Source organism: Agelaius phoeniceus, chromosome 4 (assembly GCF_051311805.1).
Source record: "Agelaius phoeniceus isolate bAgePho1 chromosome 4, bAgePho1.hap1, whole genome shotgun sequence".
NCBI classification, from domain to species: domain Eukaryota; kingdom Metazoa; phylum Chordata; class Aves; order Passeriformes; family Icteridae; genus Agelaius; species Agelaius phoeniceus.
Window position 1 is genome coordinate 38,356,657 of NC_135268.1, and position 18,640 is coordinate 38,375,296.

The window sequence follows — 18,640 nt, forward strand, 5'->3', positions numbered from 1 at the left end:
AGGACCCCATGATGGATAGCAAGAAAAAACATACAGCAATAACACCCAGGGAACAATAACATCTATAGAAGCTATGTGTACTGTAGGGCAAACAGTGACAGAAATGAAACAAAAGCTTCAGGTCAGTGTTCAGTCTGAAATAAGAAGGCAATCATGGTCACTTTTCAGCACGTTCTTCAGCTGGATAATAAGAAGTTTAGATGAATTGGAAGACATGACTTTGGATGATGGAGAGCTAAACTCCTCAGCCCGCTGATAACAATGTACAAGTGTCAGACATGCTTGACCCATGCTTGGTACTTTTATTACATTGGACATCGGTCAATTCCAACTCATAAATGCCAAGACGACAGAGCAGATGAAATTCAGTGAAGTAATAAATCATTACAGTGCTGAAATGCAGCTGTGGTGAAGCTGGAAGCAAAGTCTTACATACATTTAGTAACATCAAGTGCCAACAACTCCTCCTGGACTGTGAGCAGCTGAATTGGAGGCAGTTGAAGGGGGCAAGAAGGCAGTTTTCTGAAAAAGGAAAGATGTGAAATGGAATGGTTTGATTTAAAAGTCAATGTTTAGTACTGGTTATACCTGAAAAGAATGGCATGGGCAGTATCTACTGCTGAAAACTGAGAGGGGGAAAAAAGCAAAAGACAAGCACATATAAATGCAGCCAAGGTAATTTTGAAGCAAGAATCAAGAAATATTAGATTGGGGTTTATTATACAATATCAAAGTTGTGCTTAATTGAAGGAATTGTCCTCAATGAGAATGACCATCAAAACTATACCCCAAAACCTGACAGAAGATTAAAAGGTAAAACTAATTTAGTAGATAAGTTGATGTGTACTTGAACCTCTGTAAGAAGATAATCCTGATTCTTGCTGGTTTGTTACTATTTTGGGTAAACTACAAGTACAAGGCATTATAAAAAAGCAGATCCTAGCATTTTTGAGCTGCAGAGGCCTTTTTTTTGCAACATTATTCAGTAAGACACTGACCAGCACATTCTTCCAGGCTCTTTGCTTCTTGGTTATTATGGAAAAGCATTCTAATGTGGGTGTTTTAGACTTCAGCTTGCTACCCTTCCCTCTTGTCTTCCTGAATTTTCTTCATGCCTGGTTTCTTTGTCTGCTTTCCTGGTAGAAGTCATTGTTTACAACAACCACACTATGAACTGCTTGAACAATCTTCCAAATGTGGCAGAACTGGTGTCTTCCAGAGCACAGATCACAGAATAAGCAGGTTCTAGCATCAGATGTTGAGAGAGCTTGCTGCTGAAGTTCTCTGATATAAGGTTGTTTAGGGAAATGAGGTTGTCTTTCACCCCATCAAAAAAGACATGGGTGGGTATATGCAAGTTTTGGGGAACTCCCTGTGGGGTTCTGTTTTAACCTGTTCTGATAGTGATGCAGGAAAGAAATGAGCTACATAGTGTATATAACAGATGTTTAATTGCATCTGGGGAAACATTCATTATGAATATCATTCACACCCTACTTTACCTGCTCTTCTGGTGAACACCTGTGTGTTAGTAGTGCATGTGGTGGTAATGTGAGAAACTCCCACTACCAGCCTTTTAAATTTTACTATTCCCTCTTTTTAAAAATGTGCTAAATTAGATACAGAAACAAAGAAACACACCTAAATAAACAAAGGAACATAAGGAACTAGAGCAATACCACACTGCCAGAAAGAGCAGGTGGAAATGTAAGTTTAAGGGCCATTAAAGCACTGTGAAATTTTTCAGTGTGTCACAATTACAGGAACACCTGGGTCAAATAAATTAGGACTAATCCATTGGGGATGTTCTTTACAGTCTACTCTGGTCTCAGAATGGCTTGACCTTAACCTGCAATTCTCAACCAAAAAAGAAAAAATTACAAGGGAAATCTTGCCAGTTCAGGTGGCTGTTGTCAAGGTAATCCATTAATTTTTAATAGAATACAAAGATGGCAGGGAGAGAGTACAGATAAGGAAAAGTCTCCATGGGCCTTAAAGAGGAAATTCAACATGTATATATGTTTGGCTAGAGTGTAAAGCTTGATAAAGGCCCTACCTCTGATTTCTATCTAATTTCAATCATAAGGAATGCATCACTGATGTAAATCTAAAGAAAAGTTTGTAAAGGAGACCTACTTTATGAAAATTACTTTAAAACTAGATTAAGCTTCTTGATTTCCAAAGGCTGAGAAAACATTCTGGTTCAAGAATGTATTTGGCTCCTATGTTCTATAGGAACATCCATTACCTTTGCTCCTTGGAAAGAAAAATGAATCAGTAGATATCAACTACCCCAGAGGACAGGGAAAGCTGAAGACTTTCTATACTACGTGTATATGTACTACACATACCTCATACACTGGTCCCTCCATCAGGAACACCACAATCTCCAATTTTCTTGCCAAGAACTAATGGACCATTTTGGGTTCCTTACCTTCATTTTATCCACCATGGCAGAGTAGTAGCAGACTTCCCTTGGACCTAAAAGAGAGTCAGAGAAAGGTCAGAAACTGTTGCCCACTCCTCAAAATTCTGCTGAAGATACTGTTTTCCTCTTTAGAAAAGTGATGATTAGTTAAGAGAACAGACAATCACCTTTGTACATTCTTTTTCCATGTCAAGAGTTTTCGCCAAGAAATCTGTTGCAGGATAATTTTTCAAGGGCACAAAGCTTGATTTAATTGAAGGCTTAAAAATAGTTAAAAAGCAGCCTCAAATCTCACAGCAGCTGTTTACGTATTAAGTGTACTCTAATATCCTACTGTATTAGGTAATAAGAGTTTCAACAACTAGAGAATAAATGCAATAACTGCTATTCTAGCATTTTTATACATGAATCTTACCTAAAGTGATAATAAAAAAAGTAAAAGCAAACCAGTTTCAAATCTGTGAATTCTGAAAGCAGAAGCATATTAACAGCTAAGCAAGAAATGATGTTTTCTTTATTCAATGATACAAAAGAGTCTCAATAAACAAATATATGAATGCCTAGAAACATGCTGAGCTTCATTTATAAAGTTTTAATATATCTAAGGAAATTAAAAGAACATAAATTCAACCTTTTTAATAACTATGCCAGCACTTAAAGGACTTTTTAAAACAAGAGTTTCTCCTTTTTTACAAGAGTTCTCCTCCCTGTTAGATTTAGGCAGCAATATGTCTGATTCTGAAAACAGATCATCTAAAATTTATTATCCTAATCTACATGGAAGGAGTCCTAATAACACAAACTGAATCATGGTACTGCGAGACATTGATAAATGGCAGTTGAAATGAAAGAAAGAGAAGACTGTACCAAGTGAAACAGTATAATCATGTTCTTTACTTCAAGCTAAAAAACTGAGCAGTTCTCAGCAGGATGTGATCATTATCTCTTTAGAAAGACCAGAAAACCAGTTTCACTAAAATGTGGGCAAGGTCGAAAGATGACCCCTCACTTGAACAGAAGCAGAACCCATATTCAAATAATCCTCATTTCAAAACAGACTTCTTTGAAGGCTGGTGTTTATGAAGGGATGGACAGTTGAAGATGATCTTAGGGATCACAGACTGAATCCATAAAGGATGCAAATGGTACATCAGGAATCTAAACTCAGCATTTATCTACTGTGAAGCCTTTCAGAAGTTCATATAATTACAGGCAGAAGTCCACCAGTTTTTACTGGAAATCTAAAGAAACATCAAAGTCTTGATCTAAAAAACACCCATGTTATACCACCTCCTGTAGCTGTCTTAAATGTGGCGTTGCTAAGCTTTTCTTGCCAGGGGAAATCTATTTTGATTCCTCAAGTATATGCATATAGATGATATTTGACATGGTTATGCACCAGTTTAAATTTTTATGCGGTGTTATAACTACAAAAGTTTAGACAAATAACATATTTACTTATGCTCAGCACCTACAACAAATTAATCTGAACTAGAATACAAATGCTTGTAGAGTTCACAAGACTATACATTAGCTTTACTTCAAGGTTAAAGGAAAATATTTTCACATCACAGAATTTTCATGTGATCTATACATAGAAGGTATTGTGGCACTATAATTTGAAACAATATTAGAATAATGAACTATACATAAAAAGACAGTTTTACCTAAAATGAGATTCTAGGGCATTGGATATGATGTAATTTTGGAATTTCCACAGAAATGTTCTATTCCCAGGGAAGTGGCCAAAGTGCTAAGAAGCATTCGGACAGCATGCATCTTAGAAGCATTCTCAGGCACATGGTGTGCTTCATGGGGCAGTCCCCTGAAGGGCCGGGAGCCAGACTTTGATGATCTTAACAAGTTCGTTGTAACTCAGAACATACTTGAATTCTATGATTGTAAATTAGGAAGAATTTACATCTTAACTCTGGTGCATGAATCAATTCACAGGTGCTTTTACATGTCCATAATAAATAGGGTTTTTTAGATAGAACCCAAAATTAAGCCAGCCAAAAATACTTGTGAAGTAGGTACATTTAATATAAAGGAATTTCCTCACAAAAATTTGACTTTAAATACTTGGCATGGTGTCTCAGCATACATTGCAGTCCTGACAGCCACGATACACAGAGTGCCACAAGTTCAGAAGGCTCTAAGGATTCACCCAAACAGAGTAACACCATACCACATCAGAAGGAAGGCTTCAGGCATCTGCCCATACAGAGTAACACCATTCCACTCCAGAAAGCTGTAAGCATCTGCCCTTCTTGCTCTTCAGCCCAGCCTTTTATACCCTTATGTTCATGCACTGCACCTGTGTGCCCTCTGTTCCCTTTGGTGGTTGGTCAGTGCCCTGGGCACTCCATGGCTCATTGCTGTCAATGGTGCTCACCTGCTGCTCACAGCTGCAGCCCACTGGGGATGAGGCTTGGCCACAGCCCCACTCCCAGCTACCACAAATTGTGTGCTTACAGTGTTCCAGAAAGAAATCCCTAAAGAAAAATGAATTTGCATTGCTGTTTTTTCTAACAGCTTTCCTTGTAGAGGCTGAATCTAGAAAGAAAAGGAAATTCTGACTAACCTCACTCAGCAACAGGAACGTTTTCTACAAGTGCCAGTGTTAATAAATAGCTATCAAGGCCCTCTTGTTCAAAACATGCCTTTTATTTTAGCTATGGACAGAGATGCTTAGCTATGTGTGAGAGCTCAGGTACATGTAAATTGTTTCCATTAATGGAAAAAGAAACTTAGGGTTCTTGGAAAGACATCAAAGATTAAGCTGCTTAGAGCTGGAATTGTAGAACAAAACATCTTGATGTTCTGTTAACAGACAGCTTTTGGCAATAGCACATCCTTTGGTCTCAGTGTTTCCAGTGGGGAGATTTCCGCATTGACTGTGGTGGAATGGTCAGATGGCAGAAAAAAGATTAAGGCAAGAACAGAAAGGACACTGCAGGTTTTTATATCCAGTGAATATATTTAATCAGAAAACCATCTTGCAAACTCATGGCCCAACTCTTTAGCTGCTACTGATATCACCTTAGTGAGGCTCTAATACCTCTGGGCAAACCGTGCTGATTTACATTAACTGACAGAACTCACCAGCACTTCTATTTCTGCAAATTGTGCTGATGGAGAAAGTTCATGCTTTTCTTTATGTTCACTGAGTATTTAATTCTTGTGGTGGGAGAGGGGAAATTTGGAGAGGTTCTGACAAGGGCCAAACGAAATTTCTTTTTCTGCGCAGAGTTCTATACTTTTTTGGGCTGGCCAGACCAGGTGAGATATCAAATGAAGCAGTCCTCTGTTGGATTCCTTGCTTACAAAAAGTGCAAAGTGTGGAAATACAAGCAAAAGAAGTTCCACATGAAATGTTGGTACAAGTCCCACCAAATTGAAAATCTCAAGGAATATGGACTAAAAGTTTAATATCTGAGTCTAAACAATTTGATCTTTTAATATCTTTTCAGTCATTTCAGCAAAAAGCCCATTATGAAATTGTAGGACACAAATGTCAGGAGCTGTGTGCCTCCCATACATAACTAGAACACTTCTGGTGGATAGGATAAAGGATGAAAATGCAGAAGATGGGAGCTCAGTTTAAGGCCAAAGGGTCAACTTTATCATGAGAATAAGAGACAGAGGAGAGCATGTCAAGTAAGATGCTATTTAGTTAGAGGGACAGGGAGAGGAATCAAGGACTGAAAAACAGTTTCTAAGAGAAGAGAGGAAAGGAAGAGTATAAGAAATTTGAAGCCAAGACATGTTAATAAAGGAAATTCACACAGAACCTGAAGAAAACCCAGTTGAAGGAAAGAATCGATGTTAATTTAAATTAGAAAGGCACAATGAGAACATTGTTATGTTTTGTCACAATCACCAAAAACCTGAGAAAACCAACATAACAGCACTGGACAGTGCTATAGGAGTTGGTATAGATTTTGTCTGCCTTGAAAAACAATTTTTCTTACCTAACCTACTGTGTTTTTAAAGAAAGCCTTTCTAGGACTATTTTACAGCAAAGCACAGAATATTTTCTTTTACTATAATGGTAATGATAGTGCTTGAGAATGGGTCAGAGTTTATTGATTATGAGTTTAAATAATTTGCATTGAAATGCAGACTTATGCAGTTCCTAGTTGTCAAATCAGGTGGCTTCTGTTAAATGCTGTGAAGACAGCTCTGAAGTCTGTCAAGTTATAACTGTTACATGATAAATGCACAGATAGAATATGATTGCTTACCCAATGTTTAATGGATAATAAAAATGTTTGTATTCCCAGAAGCTATTAAAATAATGAAAATGAATGGATATTGGCAGATATTTAAAGATTGTCTAGGAAAAGCAAAATGCTAATTAAACCAGATTCATGCTATGTATGCATATCTGTGTGAATTTATTTATTGTTTTGGCTGTTTAGTTTAATATTTGCAAAGGCTGTGGTTTTAGTTTAAATAAGGGCTAAATGTTCCTGCAGCTTTTTTAGCCAGGTCTTTAGGTATGAAGTTATCTACAGGAATAAGTCATTGAAGTAATTGTAACTTTTAACTTCAAAGGGATAGAATGAGCAGGATGAAGAGAACTAAAGGAATGTGTTCTGTCATAAAGGAGATTTTATCTCCCCTCCTGCTCCTCTTCCATTCCACCATGGCCATTCCTAATCTACATTTCCTAAACTGTGCAGTAGCCCCTTGCAGGAAGTTGCAGGCACAAAGGAGCAGGAGTGGAACCATGTTTCACCAAAGGAATGACGCTGTCACTCCTTCTGAATGAAGAGCTGCAAAAAATAATTTGCAGCTCTTCATAATAATAATTTGCATCCATGCTGGCGCTGGCAAGGGCAAGCAGACCTGAAATTCAGACAGAAAGACTCATTCTCAACCACTAGCTAGTTAGTTTTGAGGAGTTAATCACAAAAAAGAGATTATGCAGGGAAATTTAGGGCATCCCAGCTCTGGAGGGTCTTTAGGTACAAGCCAAACAAACATTTTCAAAAATAGCACAGCTAGAGCTGATCATATCCTGGGGCAAGAAATAGACCAGATGACTTTTCAAGCCCCCTTCCCAGTCTATTTTTCTGTGGCTATAGCTGCTCTGACACCTCTTGTACAGACACTATCTGTTATAGTACTGGCTATTAAGCAGTAATACCCAATATTCCATCACTGAAGAGGCTGATCATTCCTTATTCTGGCCAATGGAACAAGACCAGAAACTATTTTTCTGTTTCACCTCTATACAAGGATGTCACTAACAGCAATAATTTCCAGCAGAATGTCATGTGTCTGCCAAGGGATGGGAGTGTAAGTCTCTACCTATTTCTAATATTGATGTATTTTCACACAGTCTTTTCCCTCCAAATGGAGACAGTAAAAACCCCAAAAGCTACAAGTAATAATGTTTGCTCTGAAAGGCAGGCAATAAACCCTTAACAAACAATGTCACTGTAACCCCTAAATAGTAATTGTACTGCCTAAGGCATCTGATAAAGGATTCTAGTGTTCTTGCTATATTGTGTCAGGCAGATACATCAATCAAACTCCATAATGGTCTAAATTGGAAAATAGGGGAGTGGGAATAAACAGTTCCAAAAAGTGGTGAAACTTTGTGACAAGCAGCCTTAACAGACCAATCTTGATTCTAAACATAGAAGCAATTTTAGGGCTTCTCTGGAGGCAGAGGACAATTATTGCCTAAACAAATAAACTAGTGTCTCAGTACCTCCGGCATTCTCTAAAGTTAGTTTGAAAGAGTTTTGAGCTCTGAATAGTAAAGCTTCAGGGACATTGTAGCTTGACTCATTAACTTTCATTGAACTGTATATGGACATCCTTTCAGATAATCCATATACTAAAGTGGAATAGAATGAGAAAACTGGAATGTGTTATGATTTTAGCACCAATTCTTCTGCCAACAAAAATAACTAGATCTGAATGTAGATTAAATATGTATGTCAGGCTCTGAATTTGACTCCAGATGAAGACTGCTCACTTAAGGTTCTTAGGTTCAATACAAGACCCGAACTTCAGATTCTACTGGGAATGTTTATTTTAATCTCTATGGCAGAAATGGACTTATCTGAGCATTTATATCCTACTGTGCTGAGGGCCTCTTTACCTTGTAGGTGAACATGGAATCCAAAGCCAACAGGCTCATGCTTGCATTCACACTTGCACCATGTATTGAATGGAGTCATACTCCATTCAGGAAAAAGTTTCCCAAGAGTTTTTCTTCCATGGAAGTGGTTATTCAGACTCCTAGAAAAATTTTAAATGTCACAGGGATTTAGGTTTCTCTGAAATAGCTTAGCCTCTGTTACTTAAGTTGAATTTTTTGTGTGAAGTACTCACACCCTGTTCCAAGACTAACTGAAGAGATTTTCTGTAAGGATTAATCAATATACACAGACTGTCTTCCCTGCTATGTGAACAGTATCTAATACTGTACTACCATCTTGTGAAGTATTATTACAGCAGGGCAAAAAAAGCTTCCTCTTTCTTGAAAATGATAGAGCTAGGGAATGTATCCTGGATTTAGAGGTCAGTTTTGGTGTGGATTTTGCTAAAGCGATTCCTACATGTGGTGTATGCTGATTCTTCTGATCAGTCAGGTAATTGATCTGGCATGAAGGAGATTAACATTTCCACCCAGTTGTGATCACTCAAACCTTTTAAGCACCAGTGCAGAGCAAGCAGACTGGGAAGCCCCATGGCGAAACCATCCTCAGTTCCAGACTGATAAAGCATTTGGCACTTAAGAGTTACTGGGTAATAGTATATAAGTCAAGCAAAATATTTTGGCCTAAAGATACTCAATGGGATTAAGTTGCATTAACTTTTTTCTTTTTCAAAAATAACTCTATTTGAGCGATTTTGATGCAGATTAAAAAGAAAAACAAGAACTTTACCTCCAGCATTGTCATGCATATTTATGCTTTATTGCAGATATATACTAGAACTATATAAAAAGTACATGTTTTTCTATGGTTGAATCCTGTAATTTCTTTTATATGCTCCTGTTCTTGAATATTTTGCAGTGTCTGCTAAATGGAGTGACAAATTACATATATGCACTCATATTTCTTTGAATCTTCTTTGCCTCCCATTTTTCTTTAAATATCTATTGTAATTTCTGAAACAAGTCCGAACAATTCCTGTTGAGTCCTGAATATAATCAGATTGATAATTCTGGTTTTTGCTTATTTTTAAACTATTTTTCTGCTGATTGGTCTTACACATTTAGTGTGGATCTGTCCATTGTAGGCAATTTATTGTGGATTATTCACTTAGGTGAGCAGAGAACCCCCATTTCACAAAAGAGCTGGCTCATGGTGGACAATTAGAGCCCTGGAAGAGTTGGGAACATCTCCTTTGAGGAAGCACAGACACTTCCCTTCTTCCACTGTAATGGTTTGTGCCATGTTCAAGCCCCCTGCCTTCACTGTAAGCAAGAAAACCCCTTGGAACATTAGTAGTACTCCAGCTGAAGAGAGCCCCCCATTCCTGTGGCCTCCCATTCATCTGTGTGCTAAGAAGTCTGAAATTTCTCTTGAACCTTGAGTCAAAAAGGGAGCAGAAAATGCTCTTTTCACTCCTTAAGAGACAGAAGTTCAAGGATGGAGGTGTTAATTGAAGACAGGCAGCATGGGAAGCAGTGCAACCACTGAAGAAAGCTCTGAAAAAGCTCTGAAGGACTGTGCCCTGGGGTTTGGAAATTGGCTCCTTATTCTGCCTCATCCCAGCTTTCACCATATGATCTTTTCAAGACACCTGACTTGAGTCTCTGAGATTGTCATTGCTGAAGTGGCAAGTGCCCACACATCCCTGAAGCTGATGGGAGTTTGTCCTTGAAGGTACAAGCTTCAGGGAATGTTACTTTTCCTACGTTAGGAAGAGGGAAAAATGTCAGCTAGGCTCATCTTATATGTAGCAGCTCTTTATATACTTCCTAAAATCAAGTACCTGAGAACCAATATATTTCAGTTTAGATAGCCATCCACAATATCTTTAAGGAACATTTTATTATTTGTCAGTTTTCCCTTCCTCGTTCCTCTTTCAATTCTTTCCCCCTCTTTTGTCCACTTCCAAGGGGTGAAATTTCCCACAAGGCTGTGTGCTCTTCCACACTACAGCTAAGGGCTATATAATAAAGCAACCTCTCCTTCTCTTGTCTTGCTGAGAAAGCCTGTGCTGCAGAGGAAGATGGGAACAGTAAGATTATAGACTACAGCTGCCTGAGGTATTATGGTAGTATTTCATTACTGAAGTATTTTAATTGCGAGCCAAAATATTTCAGATTTTGTTTACTTTTGAAGTTGAAATTTTCCACTGTTTAATTTCCCTAAATAGCTTTAATGTTACGCAGTCTGAAAATGGTCCTAGATATCTCACACTGGACATCCAAAATTAATTTAGGTGTTTTTCCTAGTTTTGCCACTTTCCTGGTCTTAACAACAGACATAATAATGGAACATCATCATTAAGAAAACTTAAGTAAAGTGTGGTACTAGAGTAAAAATAGTTTGAATAATGGTTGTAAAACTAGAAATACGTTCAAAAAAGATTGCTGAAGAATCTTAATTCTGGAACCAAAGAGGATTTTGGTTGGAATTTATGTAGGCATTCAATTCAGGAAAATTTTAATTTGTTGCTACAGATATTAGGATTTTGTAATGCTGCAGTAAGAGCATCACAAATAGAAAACAACTACTGCTAGAAAGTACTTTTCTACTAAATAAAAAAGTACTGCTGAAAATGTTTTACAGCAATCTTTACTCAGGAGCTGTCTTTTTAGTAAACATAAACAAAATTTTCTACACACTTCTTGTTCAGAATTAAATTGCTCTTCACATATACAGTGCCACAATATTTGCTAACAACTATTGTGATCTTTAGCAAGTTTATATCTGGATTTCACTGTTTCAAAGTTAGTGGTGGGGAGAAATAAGTAATCAGCCAAACCTTTCAGCCTGTTTTAATGCTGTCAGGTCAAATGTATGATCCCACTGCTCTTCCTTAGGATACTGCTTTGCCCATGCTGATGCACTCTCAGGTTTGGATTGCAGTGACAATGAGGTTTTGGGTAATGTCATACCTACTCATGTACACAAGTGACATAACCCAATCAAGATACCCCTGGTGACTCAGAAACTTCAGAGTCTGATGATGAAATAACTCTCAGTTTTGTAAACATCATTGTTTTCCACAGTGGCACATGCTTGTCTGTCAGCATGGCATATTAATGATACATATTCTTTGGTCAGGGCTGCTTTTAATGTGTCTGTAAGGGATTTTTACTGTATGTGTTTACAGTGCTTGCTCCTTGTCAATTAGAGGAGACACTGCAGCTTAGTAGGCTCATGCACAGATTGTTATAGGATGTCAGAACAAAATGATTTTTTATTGACGAAGGGTCAAACAAGTTGTGCTTTTTGTTATGTCACACTAAACAATATGAGGAGCATGTTAAAAAAGCTCACTAGAAAGCAAAGACTAGGAGAAATGATTTAAAGCTACATTATCCTGTTTCTAATTCCTTTTCTTTCTTCCTGCGGAAATGTAATTGCAAGAGGCTGGGAGAAAGGACTGGAGCATTGGCTTCTATGTCAGCCTTGAAGAGAGTCATAAAGTCTCTTTTATGGGTTTCTCTCTAGCCTACTTCTACTTTGCCAAATTAGAGGAGACAATATGACAATCTTAGCCAGCTCTGATCTTACATCTTAATTTGAAAACTCAGCAGCAACATCAATGCTCAACTTTAGGGGATATGAGGAAATATTTTTGAATTTAAACAATTTCCCATCGACCTGCAGTAAAGGCCCTTTTTACAATTGTCGGCACATTGCTTTAAAGACTTCCTCTCCCCCAATTTTATAGGTTCTGATAATAAATATTCTGGATATCTAATGTCTGTCTCAGTTAAGCTGTCTGGTAGATCTTAGATATAGGAATCAAATATGCATCTGGAAGTTGTGCTGAAATTTTTCTGAATTGACTACAGCAAACATAAAGTACTAGAAATTATAAATCTGTGATGCAGTTGAAGGATTTTTTTAATCATAATTTGCTGAGGTCTAGCTCTGGCTGTTTTACATATTTTGAATTATTTTCAACTAATATGTATATGTTTTATACCCCATGAACCTTACAGTACTGTGTATCACCTATTCCTTAGCATTTCCTGGCATCACTTAATAAAATTCCTGTAGCTGCAGCATGCTGCTGGCACTGGTGTACCTTGGTCATGACCTGGAAGGACCACCCACTCCTGTAAGAGAGAGGGTAAGTCTGTCTCTATGCTAATTCGATTTTAGACCTCCTTTGAAGAAAATGTATGTGTGTCCTTCAGCCAGCTTCAGTCTGGGCTCAGCTGCTTCTGTGGTGCAAGATTAGGAGTTCAGGAGCCATTTATAGCTGTGTGCATAAGGCAGAGGGTATTTTGTGTGTGTAGGTGAGAAGGAGAAGGGAAACATTTATTGGTGCTTTTGTGTCCTTTTTGAGTTGAAGAAACCCTGGATATTTTGCCACATATATTTGAAAAAATATTAAAGAAAAATAAGAGCATTAATATTAGCAAAATGAATTTTTAGTTAATGAGATGTGATTGATCACTATGAAAGGAAAGAAGTAATATCCTGTTACATATAAATCTATGTGTGCTTTTTAAAGATCTAAATAATTTTATTTGCCACAAAAAAAGCACTTGCAATTAGGCATGAAAAATGCAATAAGTCAACGAAGAGAAAATAAATTTATTGAAATGACTTTGCAAATCACAGTTAATTGAGCCACAAACAAAGCAGCAAATAAAGGAAATAATGTGGTAATTGGAATCCTTATCCCTTATTGGCATAGATTATGGCTTGCTATCTTTTAGCAGTATTAAATCATTGCATGTGAATGTTGCCAAAAAAACTCTTCATTTCCTTTTAGTGACTTCTTACTGCCCTCAGTTGAAGTTTAATAGAAAAGGAAGGACATGATGTAGTTTTAATGACAGGAAACTCATGGCTTCCAAATGAATAAATTCCATCACTGGCTGCCACAAAGTGTGCTAATTATTTCCTTTGATAAATTAAAAGCCGTAAAAGTCCAAAGTATATAGCATGTGGTTTACAGTTATAGTCTGCCTGTCTGCATTATTGAAAGTTCATATAAACCTCATTATTTTAATTTAATAAACATTATAATTATTTTTTACACCAGTAGGCTATATAGAAAGCACATGTTGAAGACAAACTTGTCCGACAGAAGCATAAATAGCCCACGAACAGAATAAGCAAGGAACTTGATGTGTCATGTGTCATAATAGCTTGGGTTTCTTGTGATACTTTCAAATGAGCAGATACTTACTTTTTTAGCTTTATAAACAAGAGAGTAGTGACTAGCTTTATCTTGTGAATAAGTATCTCATTCTGCAAAGTGTGCTCTGATGAACAATACAGTCCTTTACATTTTACAACAGAGTCTGAGAAAACTTGGGAGAAGTCTAGGGAAATGTGGAGAGGGAAATGGAGGTTTTAGAATAAACATTGCTGGGCAAAAAAGAAAAAAAAAAACCACCAAAACCCACCAAAAAACAAAAACAACCCTCACCCCTCACCCATTTTATCTAAAAGAATTAAAGATGTCCAACAGTGATGTAAAATATCCAAGGATGGTTTGGTGCTGTTTGGTTTGGTTTTTTCTTTTTTTTTTTTTTGATTCAAAAAAAGACCATATCCAATGACAGAATGAGAGCCTGAATATTTTTAATGACTATTGTGCTAATGACATTCAGGCCTGCTCAGTCCCTCATGGGATTAGACTTTTACCTTAATGCAAAAAAACCCAAACCAAAACAAAAACTGAAGAAACTGAAGAATGAGTAACAAGGCCAGTTTTTATAGGTTATGAAAGCTCATTTTGGCTTATTGTTCTAAAACATTTTAAATGGCAAATACTTTACTTTCAGGCTAGTCAGACAACACAGTAAAAGAAATATGCTACAGTGCCAAATATTTTGCTGTGTCCTGATCCAATACACCTGACTGCAGCTGTAAACTGACTCAAATGCACTTTTAAAATAAAAAAATATTTAGCAGGGCTCCACGCTAATTTTGCTAAGTGTATTCATTTGGTAATGAGACCAGGAGTTTCTGGAGACACAAGACAGAAATGGCATGCCAGAACAGAGGGCATAGGTTCACACAGCAAATATCAGGAACCAGCAGGAGGATGAACAGAACTAGGTCTGACAGGACCAGGAAAAAGCAAAAAACAGGCAAATCATTCTGCCCTCTCAATTTAAAATGCATGTTAAGGAAAGCAACCACAGACACGGATTAAAATGACAGGAACGGGAGCACATATTGTTTTTCCATTATATCTGATAAAACACATTCCAGAGGTGGGTATGCACAGATATCTGTGTCTTGCTGAGGGACAGCTGCAGCTCCTAAATGACTGATCCCTGTCAGTCATGATGCTACAGCTCATAGCAGAGTTCATTTGTGCTGTTTATTGAACTGTGCTGTCCAGAAATGTGTAACTGGTATGGCTTGCTTGTGCTGGAAGTAGCTTTCCTGCAAATAGGTAGAGACCTCTGGCTATGCATGTCTTTGACCAATTCAGTAGTTCAGTGCAAAACTAAGAATGTGCCTCCCTGATTTGTATGCCTAAATTTTCTGAAGCAAATTCAGACTAGCATGTGGTACAGGGAGGAGGTCAGTGGATTGTATCAAATTGCAGCGATGCTGACTTGGTGCTGTAATGATTTGATATTTCAGCTAGAAATCATCCATTTTAAAATGATTGACACTTCATCATGTTATGGGGACAGATGTAAATTATGGGGACAGATGTAAATGTCTGTGAGAAAAAGAAAACAAAAGTACCTGACTTTATGAGAAAGTGCTCAAGTCAATTTCTGAGAAATGTTATTTTGCCTTTTGGTGAACTGACATGGAAATATCTTCAATTTTTTGTTTGATGTGTTTGCACTTTTCTGTCATTTCATTGTTACATGGTAACATGAAAAATGATTTTGAGGAAATGGAGTAAGAAGTTTTCAGAATCTTTTAGCTGAAAGGGAGGTGTTCTAATATTCTTGCAGAAGTATTTGGTGTTGCAAGGAAGTGTAGGAGGGTGAGTTCTTCCACACTGCAATATAATGCAGCCTCAGAAGTACTTAATTGTGCCATGCATTATACTTGAGGTATGCTTAATTGCAAAGAGATAAAAAAAGTACATTGGAAATACCAAATTTATAATAACACTTGCAAGAATATCACCTTGAAGTGGGGCACACTCCCTTTACATCTGGATGTCACTATGTGATAGCAAATCTATTAAAATAGAATAAAGAGCTATGAACAGCATAGTAAGGTCAAATCAAATGTAAAATAAAAATATCATAGTAAACTGTGACAAGATTGTAGTGTACAAATTACTGCTGACTAATAATTAAAGGACCTGTCATAGACTTGCTCTGTCTGTGGTACAAAATTTAGGAGACACATAGCAGTACTTTTTTGGTTTTGATTATAAAGACATATTAGTGCCTACTTGAAAAATGCAAACACATGTTGACCAGGTAAAGGAATTCTACGCCTTTTTTTTTTTTTTTTTTTAATTACTGGGAAGAAGATAAGATTACTGCTTTTTGGAGATTATTTTCTTCATTAGTTTTTCCTTCTGTAGTCATAATAAATCTGCTTATAACTGAAAATGACTCTCATAACAGATAACTGCATATTTTCATGATATCTTGCTGGAAGAATAATTAACTTTTTTAGAAATGCCATTGTGAAACTATCTATAGAGACCAAAATACATTGTAAAAGTTTTCCTTAAAAATACTATAGGTACTGAAACATCTGATTAGTATTAGCAGTATGGAGCAGAAATATTTTGTTTTAAAGAGTTTCATTGTCTCTTTAGTATTTCTTCTTGTAGTTGTTCTTCAGTTAATGATGTGCATTTTGTGTCCTACATTTTATAGGATTTTTCTCTTTGATAACATATTTTTACATGTACAGCTATGTGAACTGTGTTTGTACCTTGCAGAAAAACTGTTGTCTGTAAGCTGTGTTGAAATTTAAGAAAAATAAAGGCTTCTGTATAGTCTTTTATATATATATATACTCTTCTATATATTCAAAGGCAACAGTGATGGACATAATATTAAAGGAGTTACATAGAGAAAGGCAAGGTTGCTGTGAAAATCCTTCTGTTTTACAATTTATCAGAGTTTAAAGGGCCTAAGAGAGCTGGACAGGACTATGATCAAATGAATATGTATCCTGTCACTTCCTGGCTTCTCAGTCAAAAGCATACAGCAGTTACCTCTCTGTGAAAATTTACTGCATTTGACTATGAGAAACAGGGGGAGGAGGGGCTGTGGTTTCTTTATATACCTGCAGGAGGTCAATGTAAGCCACAGTGATGAAATTCTCTCCTTGAATTTTCAGGGCTGTTTACAGCTCGTGTGGTACAGCACCACAGCATGTGTGGCTGAGAATATGACTCAAGACCTCTCTGATGTTCTGGGGTAATCTAAAAGCATGTTCAAATGTTTTATTTTGCCCAGGCACTAGGAGAGTTCTTGATTTAGGACTATAAATCAAATGCTCCTCTATACTCTAAGCATGTCATTGGAATTCCCTGGAGAGTCAGTTGTGGCTTCTTGGTTTCAGTTTGGAAGAAGCAGTAATTTTTTGGGGGCAGTGTGATTACTTCTGCTCTATCCAAAGGGCACAGAGCAGGGAGGTGGCAAGACTGGTGTGTTTTGTGACACAGGTTCCCTGCCAAAGGAGAGGTGATTAAAGTTGGTCTTGATACATTATTGCTGCTTGGCAGAATACCATAGAAAACTACTTTCTCATCGCTAGGTGCAATGGCCAACACAGGCCAGTGTAAAGCTGTAGATGCAGTTACCACCAGAAAAATGTGAAATAGCTGAATTTGTTAAATTATGGTGTTTCTTATTGTCAGAATGTTTTATTGGTTTTTATCGAATTGCTCTTTCTTTCAAGTGAATGAGGCAGCTAAATAATATTGTTATCCTACATAACGTTTCCATTGCCATGAGGTGGGAAAGCACAAGGGTTAAATATCAAATGAGCTGCTTGCAGCTCTAATTTGAAATCCCATCAGGGTCACTTGTTTACTAGCACTAATAGTTAACTAGTGCACAGCCTTTAAATTACTGCTTATTACAGAGGTGCTGTTCACACCACTGTGCTTAAGGACCTGTCAGCATTTCCAGTGGAAATCTCTGTTAACAAAGGCTTATGACTTTGTCATGAATATTTGCTCTGAAACATGCCAAATGTCATCTCAGGTTAGAAGCAGATTATTTCCTTTATTGGAGACTGTTTGGCTGGAGTGGGGAATAAATTAGTTTTCAAATTATTTTGAACTCCAGAAGAACTGCCTGTAATGTTTCCCCACAACCATACTTTACTGTATTGAAAATAATGCAAGTGAGGAGGAGTCTGGGACACTGGGGTAAGGAAAATGTAATGCAGTGAAAAAAATGAACATACAAGTTGTTTTGTTGTAGCTTTGCGGTGGATTCTGTGCTGGTAACAAGGCACATTGACAAATTTTTCTAGCTTTTGCAAAATGTTTTTGAAGCTTTGGCTGTTAGAATTTTGGTGCTTTGATGCTTCATTTTACTTCTTTATATTGACTTTTTAAATCTCATTTATTTAACCTAGCAACTGTGGTGACTTGGGTTTGATTCTTAGCTGTCCATCAATATTTCTGTAGCCTCAGACCTGAAATATAGACAAACTTGTGTCTCATTGTCCCGTCAGAAATGGTTTCCCTCAGCTGCCTACCAATCCCTAGGGTCTGGTCAGATGCTGAGGATGTGAGAGCTGTTCCAAGACCTCAGCTTTAGTGCTGTAGATGACACCCAGAATTCTCTGACTGAAGCACAGTTATTTTTGGGGAATTTCCTCTTGTTTTTCAGAAAATAGCTGATTTCTTATGCTTTTCTTTGCTACTGATCTATATTCAAGGAATACATGATTTCTCCAGAACACAACTCAGAGCTTTTAACAGTGGACTGTTTTATGAAAGAATGGCTTTCATTTTATTGTTGATACACTGGGGGATTTTTCTTTCCTTAGTTTTGCTATTCTTTTTTCATTTTCCTTGAACAATAAATGTACCTAAACTCCTGCATTTTAAACTTTGTTAAATTTTGTTGGCTTTTCTCAG